Genomic DNA, 9854 nt, shown 5'->3' on the forward strand with positions numbered 1-9854 from the left:
GGGACCATCAGTTGTGTTGTGCAGGAGGTGGATACGGTACACAGCTGATAGTCCTACTGAATAGATTGTTAGCTGCTTTTTTCTTGCTATAATACAAATCTTAAGTAAAGAAAAACGAGTGGCCATCATGACTTTAAGAAATGAAGGTCAGTCAGTCTGAACAATTGGGAAAACTTAGAAAGTGTCCCCAAGTCCAGTTGTAAAAACCATGAAGCGCTACAAAGAAACTGGCTCACATGAGGACCACCCCAGGAAAGGAAGACCAAGAGTCACCTCTGCTGCAGACGATAAATTCATCCGAGTCACCAGCCTCAGAAATTGCAGGTTAACAGCAGCTCAGATTAGAGTACAGGTCAATGCCACACAGAGTTCTAGCAGCAGACACGTCTCTAAAATAACTGTTAAGAGGAGACTGTGTGAATCAGGCCTTCGTGGTAAAATAGCTGCTAGGAAACCACTGCTGAGGACAGCCAACAAGCAGAAGAGACTTGTTTGGGCTAAAGAACACAAGGAATGAACATTAGACCAGTGGAAATCTGTGCTTTGGTCTGATGAGTCCACGTTTGAGATCTTTGGTTCCAACCACCATGTCTTTGTGCAGCGCAGAAAAGATGAACGGATGGACTCTACATGCCTGGTTCACACCGTGAAGCATGGAGGAGGAGGTGTGATGGTGTGGGGTTGCTTTGCTGGTGACACTGTTGGGGATTTATTTAAAATTGAAGGCATACTTAACCAGCATGGCTACCACAGCATCTTGCAGCAGCATGCTATTCCATCCAGTTTGCGTTTAGTTGGACCATGATTTATTTTTCAACAGGACAATGACCCCAAACACACCTCCAGGCTGTGTAAGGGCTATTTGACCAAGAAGGAGAGTTATGGGGTGCTGCGCCAGATGACCTGGCCTCCACAGTCACCGGACCTGAACCCAATCGAGATGGTTTGGGGTGAGCCAGACCGCAGAGTGAAGGCAAAAGGGCCAATAAGTGCTAAGCATCTCTGGGAATTCCTTCAAGACTGTTGGAAAACCATTTCAGGTGACTACCTCTTGAAGCTCATCAACAAAATGCCAAGAGTGTGCGGAGCAGTAATCAAAGCAAAAGGTGGCTACTTTGAAGAACCTAGAATATAAGACATATTTTCAGTTGTTTCACACTTTTTGGTTCAGTATATAATTCCACATGTGTTAATTCACACTTTTGATGCCTTCAGTGTGAAGCTACAATAATCATAGTCATGAAAATAAAGACAACTCTTTGAATGAGAAGGTGTGTCCAAACTTTTGGTCTGTACTGTATTTTTTGTTAAGCCAAAAACAACATAATATATAGATATAAAAATATCTTGACACTTTCTAACTTTCACATATTTCTTTAAGTTTATTTTGGTTCCACCATAAAATATACCAAAGATAGCCCGACTTGACAGTAAACATGAAGATAAACCTGTCTTGCATCAATATAATTATATTTCTTTTTAAGAACTATAATGAAAGAATACATAAGAACAGTATTTAGAATATTTTGTCAGCAATTATTTATATTAGCAAACAAGCTGAAATCATGTCACTTGGTGACAGAGTAGTGGCGGTAAACCAGGGACTTACTTTGAAAAACAAGGAGAAAATTATTATTGCATTAAATATTAAACAAAAATTTTATATTACTGATTAGGAGTGCAGCTAGCAGTACTAAAACATGATTTTTTGTATGAATCCCCTATAGGATGTGTGATGGAAATTCTTGCAGTAAGCATTCCACAGTGTATGACCTTTGGTTTACCTCACTCCAGTGAACATCTGTGTTAGAGGAGGAAGCTGTAAAAGCCATTATCAGAAGTTTAATGGTTAAGGGCATTTGTTAGGGTGATGCCTCAGGGAGAGTAGATGGTTGTTCCTAGGTAACCTAGTCACCTCTGAACCCGAGAAGTGTCTGGGGTCGTAAAACACACTCTTTGAAGTTGAGATAACACTGTCATGTTCTGGTATAAATACTGTGTGTAAATGTTGATCGGGGCTCTGTTTCACTGACTAACCTCAGTGTCAGGGTCTTCAAACGCTGAATGCCTTTGAATAAAACTTATAAAGACAAAGTCCGGATTTTCTCTTGTTATGAGTCAACTTCTACCCACTTTGATAAGAAAATTCCACAACAATTTTGGCGTCACGAACAGGATCTAACGTGCCAGAGGAGACCGCAGGATGGGACACGGACGCCTGGCCAGCCTGAGAGTTGTTCTCAGTCCACTTCCATTTTACGGAGGGGAGTCCTCATGTCCGCCTGCGGCTTCTGGACGATTAGATCCGAACTATCTGTCTTCAAATATATCTGGGTGAGAAGTTGCTCTGTAGGATATAATGTATATTATTATTTTTATTACACATTAACCATCATCTCCTAACTAATTAATTAGGTTCCAGAGTTGCGAGAGGGAGGACATCAGCTGAGGGCCCAGTTACCCTGCAAAAGGAATGGCAGGGAGGTTCTCATTGGTAACAATGGGATAAAGCAAAACACAGGGTTTTGCGGGTGGTTTTTAGCAATTTTCTACACCTCATAAAGGAGAAAAGCCAGTGGGCAGACGTGCCGCTGAACAGGTTAAAAAAAATGGTTCCGGAACCTTGAGGCATCAGGGGTGTCTCCTTCTTCATTCTCTGATTTATAAAATAATGAAAGGAAAAAGTGGGGATGATTGTGTTAAATGTGCTTTAATTTGGAAGATAAGTTTGGTTTTTCACAGCGTGGAAGTTTGAGTGTAAATAAGTTAAATAGTTTAAAAAGTTTCAAGTAAAAATAAAAACATAAGAAAAGATTAAAAAGCACAGAGTGCATCAATTAAGGGGTTAAAGAGTTAAAACTTTCCTGAAGGAAGTTTTGTTTGTCTTAAATATTGCGATCAGTCGGAAAAGAAGGTAAAAGTGAAAAGGGACATTAGAGATGCGAAAAGAAAGTTGTCTTAGAAAGGAGTATAATGCATGTTGTGGAAGGAAGTGACAGTCAGGGGGACAACTGACTGACTGACTGATAATATTTCTTTGTACAAAATCTGAACCTATACTAAACTTTTCTTCTGCCTCTCTCACACACATATATGGGATTTGAGTTCAACATCTGCGTTTTTGAGTCTGGATTTTAGAAATCTGCCCTTCTCCATGGCTACTCCACCAGAGACGCTTCTCCAGCACGGCCTGAAAGAGAGAGATCTGCCTTCCTGCATGTTGAAAATCGCAGTGTAACTTTCTACAAGAAAAAAAAAAAAAACTCAGAAGAAGTCTGGACCCACTGAGATGGACAAAGATCCATGCTGTTTGCAAGAGCCAGAAGAGTGATACACTGGATTTATATTGAAAGCATCTTGTGCGGGCAGAAGAGAAACCGGAGCAAAGTTTCTTCTTTCTCCCTCCTGGAGAAGTTAAAGTGGACAAAGAATGATTGAATGTCCCACCAACAGACCGGGGAAGGGCCTGGTTGTTTTTTGGACTGACAGAGAACTCTGTGCCGTGACAGTCTGACTCTGGAGCGATTTAGATTAGAAACTGATTGGGGTAACGTACAAACACACACACATTTGCATAAATCCTTTCCTATTTTCTGCAATGAAGAACGCTTATTAACCGCTGCTCATGTGACGCTTGCTTGACGTTGACAGATATAGCGGGTTAAAATATTATTTTAGGGTTAGAAAAGTATCTTTAAAAGGGTGATAACTTAACTAATTTGATACTTTCCGGTTAATTCTTTCAGAGAAGCAAGTTCTCTTTCGTCGTGGAATATTCAGGGTCAATTATTATAGTTATTAAAAGTTATGAAAATGCAGAGGAAGTTACAACATCTCCAAAACTCAGCAGTAACCATGTGTTTCTATGTTATTCTCAGGACAGATCTCATGAAGGAGTATTTTTAAAACCCAGCAAATGCGTAAAACCTGATGGGTTTCTCCTTCAGGTATTATTTTCTGTTGTCAGATTTTGTATTCCATAAATCTAATGGGTAGAGACCTCATTAAAACAGGCTTAGTTTTACTGCAGATGGTCTTCATACAGTCTCTGACACAGTACTTACAGTTTGGTGCAGTTTTTGTCCGCAAGTGCTAACTGACGCTTATGGAAAGTACAAATTCATTGTTTTTCACAGCAGCTGCTGGGAAGAGGTTATATTAGGTTTTTTTCTTCCCTCTTCTGATTCATGCAGCGTGTTGATTTACACTGTACCTTATATCAGGTCCTGACAAAAAACTATGAAAGGTTTGGTTCTGCAGGTTCTTTTTTCTCCCTTTGGAGAAGGAAAGGACACCTGATCAGTTCTGTGCTGCATAGAAATATTAAAACACTTGTTGTTTTCTAAGATATCACCAGCTAAAAACTTTTAAAACTTTTGAGAGTAATTGGTTTTGTTAAACACATTTTCCTTGGTAAAACAAACCTTTAAAATGAGTATGAAAAAATTGGGTTATTTAGAAAGAATCTGATTGGACAGTGGTACCACACAAAAATTAAACTAATCTCATGCTTCCTAAAAGACTCTGCATGAAAAGGCCTTCAGAACCGTGGAGTTATTTTCCACCACAGTAACAAGTTTTTTTAAGCATGCTTTTTCTTTATTTTAAAACAGATCTGGTTTTTTGTTTTGTTTTTGGCTTTTTAGCATAATGTTTGTCTGAAGCTTCTTATGAACTGGATTAGAAGCAAATATGATCTGAGGTAAATTAGGAGCTGTGAACTAATAATTTTAAATCTGATTATGGTCCAAGCAGAAACAATATATTTAGCCAATCCTTCAATCTCTGCAGAAAGTTAACACCATTGTTCAATGCAGTAGTACTCAACTTGTGGTTCCTGGACTCCTGAAGCCTGTAAGCCATAGATTTTGGGTCCATAAAATGATAATACTTAATTAAAGGTAGACCGATTACTTATCAAAACAGATCTAAGCCAAATGATGAGTTCCAGTCATTTGGTGGCTTTGAAATGCAATAATACTCAAAAATTTCTACTCTGGGGAACACAGATTGGGGTTGAAGAGTTTAGTTTTGGAACCAAGGCTAGGATTCTTTATAACAGAATCCAGACAAGTAAAATCCTTCATTTTAGGAAAAGAAAAGAAATAAAGGCTCTCTTAACAGTAAGAGGATGGTCGGCTCAAACTCAAGTCTCCTTGTTTGATTTCTTAGGGTTTAAAGATTAAAGGAATACATATGAGTACAAAGATACACAAGGTGATTTCAGATTACTAAGAGATAAAATATTGGAACATTTATCAGCATTTGGATTGTAAAAGAGGGGTTCTAGTAATAAGTTTTCCCCAACTCTCAAAATTTAAATAGCCCAAATTAAAGAAAATGAGAAAAAGTCCAGTTTGGAGACAAGCTTCTTATCTTAATTTATGATTAAGTCAAACACTGCAGTTTTGTTTAGTTTGGGTATACCATAAAAATGTCAACGCTGACTTTTCTAATTTCCCCTCGGGGATCAATAAAGTATCTTTGAATTTGAATTGAATTAAATTAAAAATACGTCTTTGCATTTAACTTGAAATTCTGCAATACAGCTGCGATCAAATTGAGTCAAACAAAAAGAGAACTATAACAATAACTCCCAGGATTGTAGTTATTATTATTACAGAGTTACAGTACAAAGAATTAGTAAAAGGTTTCAGCATCAGTAAATTTGGATTCATATAAGAGAAAACTGTTGCTGTGCTTCTAAATACTTTGAGATTTTTTGGAATATGTGCACTCATTTGTTTTTAAAAAAAGGATCCTGACGATTGTCATAACAAAATTTATCAATTATAGCATTAAAAGATATGGCTGAGAAAACATATTCTGAAAAGAGATTCTTAAAAATTTATTTTAATTCTTGAAGCTTCAAATTTGGCCATTTGTCTGTCTTTGATGTTTTGTCTTTGTTTTGTTGGAATGAATGTTTGTTTATATGTTGCATGAAACAATAATCCATGTTTAGAATAATGTTTCTAAATCCCAGATTGATTAAAACTTTGAGTTTTCAGGAGAGTTAAGAAGCAGCTTGTTTCTCAGGTAGGTGCATGTTAATAGCTTTGCAGTTTAAGTTACACTAATGTGGGATGGGATGAAGAAACTGTGGTCCCGCCCATAGGCTGTCAATCAGAGGTTAGTTCTGCCTGACTCCGCCCACCTACCAGGTTGGTTCATGCCTTTGTTGTCATGGTAACGCTCAGCACCTCCCTTCCTGAGTTTTAACACTGTTTAAGAGACAATAGAATCAAAATGCTTGTAGTGATTGTTGCCTTAATAACATGTTTTTTTTTATAATGATTAAGGATGTAGCATGACTTTTAGATTTATGTGTTTTATTATTAAAAGGTTAATGAAATAGTTTAAACTAGTTTGAAGAATTAGTTTTGCATGCAGAATCATTGGTGATTTATTAGATTGAAAGTTTCCCTGGTGCCATTAAGCTAGCTGACAATTCAAGATATGCCAAAAGTAAGGAATATATTTTTGATAAAGAATCTGAGTCATGACTTCATACTTGGTGGGAATTATTTATTAGATTCAATTTGAAGGGTTTATTCATCCAAATTACATTGGATGTCCATTAATCTAATACTCATCTTTATACAAGACAAATTAGGATGATATGTGACTAATTTCTAAGTGAGACATTGATGACGTGAATAACTAAAGTTTGTGTTTGGTTGTTGATGGAACTGAATTGCAGTTAAAAACATCTGGATTTTCTTTATGTTGCTTTCGTTAAATTCATAGTGACACATAGTTATGTCAGAATTCATTTCTTTGGTTCTAGGTTATGTGATCTTGGTTACTAAACATTTTTGTTCAGACTTTTTGCTGAATTGTCGCATGGGTTGGACCCTGCGCCAGAAGAGGGGAATGTCAGAATAAAGTAACATGGGGTTCCAAACGTTTTTACACTCATGGGAAAAAGGGTAGCTCATACCTCCAGTGAGGACTTAGTGACAATGCGAGAGAGACGTTGTACTTTGTTTATATAAATGGTGCATAGCTTCCTAAGACAACATTCTGAAAACCTCTCTGAAATTATGGTGTTGATTTTTTGTGAAATTTTATATCTCCACAGATTAGACCATTTTTGAAATTCTTTGTGGGTATTCTGAAACTATGAAATGTTGACCTGTAATCAGACATCATGTCACATTTTTGATATTCAGAATATTTAGCTGATGGTCATTGCTAGTATATCAGGTGAAGTCAGAAGATCAATTCTTTGGATTTTGTTGGATGTTTTGATGAAGTTCATGTAGTTAAGCACTTAGGTTTGAGAATGGGACTTTGAATTGAAAATTAGCCAAGTGTTGTGAAGGCTCTACTTATTGTTCTCACTTATATGAGATTGAGACAAAGGACACAGGCAAATCTCAGTCCTTTTGAAGTGCTGTGTGGCAGGTCTCCTAATTTGGACATGCGGATATTGCCAAGATAATTTTCTTCCACATCTTTGTGTGAAGATAGGATGTTGTTTTACTGTCAAAACCTGTCCACTGTGTTTTCTCAAGTTTCACAGACGGTGAAGGCTGCATTACCAGAAACAGCCACTCCCACCCTCCAGTCCTTTATTCCTGGGGACTGGATTCTGGTCAGAGAATCTAGGAGAAAACACAGGAAGTCCAGGCGCTGGAATGGCCCATATCAGATCATACTAGACACCCAGGAAAGCTGCAGGAAAGCTGCAGGAAAGCTCCAGCTCCTCCAGCTTCATCTGGCTTCCAGGACGCAAGTCATCTTCCAACTGGATCATCCACGGCCTGAAAGGTGTGAGGACAGCGGACCACCACAAGACAAAGAACTGTAAGCTGATCACTGGCGAGTGATTGAACAGGTGGTTGAAGAACACTGTTCTTACAAGGGCACAATAATCCCTTGGGCAGTGCAACGTTATTTCAGAATCTACTTAAGGCCATCGCATTGCCTGAAAGTTAGAAATCATAAGGTCATTTGCCTCACTGCATACACACCACAGTGAGAGATTCTTTCCTCCCATTTTGACAGCGAGACCGACTCTGAGGAAGAAATCTCGGATGCTTTTATTTAACTTTTATGTTTATTGCTTGATATTTATCATTATGGTATTATTACAAATTTGAATGTGTTCATTTCCACCGTTGTTTAGTTGGACTATGGAAGCCTAACTTCCAGCAGGTTAGAGTTCCTGTTTCTAAATATATTTCTAGAGGAGCTTCCTACGACCGCCCACCTATACCAGACTGGTAACAGGGCAGCTTGAAGCCACTCAGGAGAGTGAGCAGGATTTTTTGTTTTTTTTGTTTTTTAAGTTGTGTTTATAATTTGTTTTCTTTGAAAAAAAACTGTTTGCTTTCAGTACCAGAAGAAAGGACATTCCACTTCAAGGTCACGATGCAGCTATATGGAAGATGGTTTGTTCTGATGCTAATGATTGGTATTGCAAGTATTTTTATAACTCTTGTGTTCATTTTGGGAAAAGGTACAACAAAGACAATGTGTGGTTAATCTGACTAATAATATTCATCAGCGGATTCGAAGAGAGATTCATCACTTTTCTGACTACTATGATCATACTGATAATGTATGGTGGCAACTGATGCATCAAAACTGTGAGGATTTATACTGTAAGAAAAAGCAGAAATGTTAGTAGATTTTCTAATGAGATTAATTTAACGTGTGCTTCTACAGGAACTCTTTATAGAATTCGGGGTATTAGAAATCCAATTAAAGATCCAGATATTTGTATTACACAGGAGGAAAGTACACCTTATTTCCTTGGAAAGACGGAGGGTTGTAAAACTATTATACCAGTTTCATGTGCCTTGACCCAAATTAATACATCTAGACCTTGTCCTGTCAGGACTGATCCTTATACTATTTCAGAATCTTTGGCTCCAGATCCCTTTGTGTTAACTCTTAATCTTACAGCCTTACCGGATGGAGGTTAATTGTATGGCATGGCAGGTAAATTAACCAGGGTTCTTGTTACTTTTCCTAGTAGAGATGGGTTTTTGTGTCCTACGAACATGGGTTGGATGTGTGGAAATAGATCATATCTGTATCTGCCTGCTACTTGGTCTGGAGTATGTTATCTAGCTCACTTACTACCTACGGTCACAACTTATACTTCAATCAGCCTAAGCTATTAGAACGATGAGTTTGCAAACTAGAATGGCTTTGGATTATCTGTTAGCTGAGAGGGGTGATGGTTTTGAAGAATTTTCCTTTAGTTGTGATTATCTTGTAATCAGAAGAAAGGAGTGTGATGGAAATTCTTGCAGTAAGCATTCCACAGTGTATGACCTTTGGTTTACCTCACTCCAGTGAACATCTGTGTTAGAGGAGGAAGCTGTAAAAGCCATTATCAGAAGTTTAATGGTTAAGGGCATTTGTTAGGGTGATGCCTCAGGGAGAGTAGATGGTTGTTCCTAGGTAACCTAGTCACCTCTGAACCCGAGAAGGGTCTGGGGTCGTAAAACACACTCTTTGAAGTTGAGATAACGCTGTCATGTTCTGGTATAAATACTGTGTGTAAATGTTGATCGGGGCTCTGTTTCACTGACTAACCTCAGTGTCAGGGTCTTCAAACGCTGAATGCCTTTGAATAAAACTTATAAAGACAAAGTCCGGATTTTCTCTTGTTATGAGTCAACTTCTACCCACTTTGATAAGAAAATTCCACAACAGATGTCAATTCTTAACCTTAACTGCTTAATTTCCCAAAAAGTTGCCAACATCTCTGAGTCCGGCATGTTCCGTGACAGACAGAGGTTGAAATCTCAATGTGATAAAACAGATCGACTTTGCTCTTGTCATATTCGGTTAGGAAGGACTAACTTCCATAGCAGAACTGATAAAAATAAAGG

This window comes from Girardinichthys multiradiatus, chromosome 18 (assembly GCF_021462225.1).
Source record: "Girardinichthys multiradiatus isolate DD_20200921_A chromosome 18, DD_fGirMul_XY1, whole genome shotgun sequence".
NCBI classification, from domain to species: Eukaryota; Metazoa; Chordata; class Actinopteri; order Cyprinodontiformes; family Goodeidae; genus Girardinichthys; species Girardinichthys multiradiatus.